Below are 2,204 nucleotides of genomic sequence, written 5' to 3' on the forward strand. Positions count from 1 at the left end.
CCTTATTGTCCCCTACTCTCACCCACCCCACAAGGGATTTTCTTAGTTGGGTTGGCTGCCACTGGCTCATTCACTCATTCACTATAAATTCCACTGGAAGACCTACTGTGTGCACAGCCCACCTCAGCTCCGGCTGGGCCAGTGGAATCAGACACCCCCTCCCCCAACCCTACCTTCCTTCCCGCTCCTTCCCTGGGGGCAGTCGGGGGACTCGGTGCCCCAGCAGAGACATCCCCTGGGCCATCAATGCCCACAGGGTTCCCTCCACACGTTCCCCGGGATCGGGGGTGGGGGCCCAGAGCACCTAAGAGGAAGGCGTCTGAGCACCGCGGGGAGGGGGAGGAGGAGAGGGCACCCCTCCCTTGGACAGCAGGGCCAGCGTCTGCCACAGTCTCTGTTGCTAAGTCCTGCTCCCGGGCCGGGTCTCCCAGAGGACCCCAGCCCAGCCCATCAGCAGGGCTGGGTCTTTAATATTTAAAGAGCTCTCCCGGACATTTCAAGAACTCCCCGACACGATTTTCTGTGATGCGTGTGCTGTCGGGACATCTGTCTTCTATACCTAATAAAGTCGCCCCGATTCAGAATGAACTCCTCGGCATCGCTTTGAATCCGGGCTCACATATGGTTGGTAATTAGCTGGCTATCTCTTGGAGTTAAATGATTTTTTTTCTCGCCCGTTCGCATCCATAATAGACGCGAACAGAGTTGTGATTGTTCCCCGTTGCGGGACATTCTGCGCCTGAATGAGCGGGGGCTGCTGTGTCGACGCGGATTTGCCATATGGTTGCGCGGAGCCGGGAAGAATGGGCCCCTGTGTGTGCGCCCGGGACGCGGCGGCGCGGGCCGTGCCAGCCGGGCGGAGCCGGGTGCCCGACGGCGCGTGAGGAGCGGGCGCCACGGCCGCGGGCGCACGTCAGGGCGCGGGGTGCCCTCGGGCCGGGCGCGCGGGTCGTGCGCCGGGACAGACGCCGGGAGCGCCGGGCCGGCTCCCCGCCGCCTGGAGCGCGGAGGGCGCGCGGACGGACGCACTGACGACCAAAGCACGACGGACGGACGGCCCGCGCCGCCCCGGGGCCCTCGCGCCCGTGCAGGCCGCGGGCCGCGGCGGGGGCCGGCACTGCGGCTGCAGCAGCCCCATTGTGAGGCCGGCGAGACAATGGGCGGCCCGAAGAGGCACCTGCTCGCCTGAAAGGCCCATAAATCGCCGCCGCGTCCAGCTGCCTTCCCGCCCCTCCCCGCGGACCGGCGAGCCCAGCGCGGCCACGGCCCCGAGAGGGAGCCTCCCGCCCGCCAACGCCGCGCACGCGGCCGCGGGGCACCGCCGCGGGCTCCCCTCTGGGGAGGCTTGCGCCCAGGGCCGCTGTCCCCTCGGGTAGCCAGTACGGTCCCTCCTGCCGGGCGCCCACACACCCACGCACCCGCCGGGCTTAGGGTACTCACTCGGGCTGCCTTTGAACCAAATTCTTGAACTTTGGAACCCCAGTTGTTACTGTTGCTGCTGTTTATAGTGTTGGGAGCCCGGGAAAGCTCCCCAACACCGGAGGACCAGGCTCCCCACCGCTCCCGCCCCCCCGCTCCCCTCCCCTCCCCCCTCCCCCTCCCCCCTCCCCCTCCCCTCCCCTCCCCTCCCCCGGGGCCTGGGATAAACAACCCCGCCCCTGACCTCCAGGCATGCCAGGCTCCATCCCATCTCGCTAAACTAAGGCCCAGCCCAGTTAGGGACCTGCCAGCCCCTAAAAGAGGGGGTCAGTAAGCACCCTGTCTGTCCCAGCCACACCCAGCCCTCCCGGTCTTCTGGGAGCCTTCCCCTTTCAGAGACTGGACTGAGGCCTCCAGCTGGAAGGGCCACGCTCTCAGGAGTGCACAGCTTTCAACTCCTGGACACTTACCTGTGCGTCTGGCATCAACTTCCCCTATAACCTTATAATAAAGAAAATCAGCCTGCAGCCATGGTCACCTCCGTGGTCACCCCGGGGGCAGAGGGGGTAGGGGGAGATGGGACAGGTGTTTTCCAGTGCCCACACTGATCAGGCCTGTGGGCTAGGGTGGGGGGTTGACCACTAATTCCTCCATGTATTTGACAGCTGTGTCTTTCCCCAGGCTTTAACCATTTTAAAATCTCCCTCCTCGGAGGGCGGAAGTGATGGCCAGGTTGGGCCATCTTGACCACCAGGAAGTGGTGCTGCTACAGGGGCTATAACGCC

Source organism: Hyperoodon ampullatus (genome assembly GCF_949752795.1).
Source record: "Hyperoodon ampullatus genome assembly, chromosome: 7".
In the NCBI taxonomy this organism is placed as follows: Eukaryota; Metazoa; Chordata; class Mammalia; order Artiodactyla; family Ziphiidae; genus Hyperoodon; species Hyperoodon ampullatus.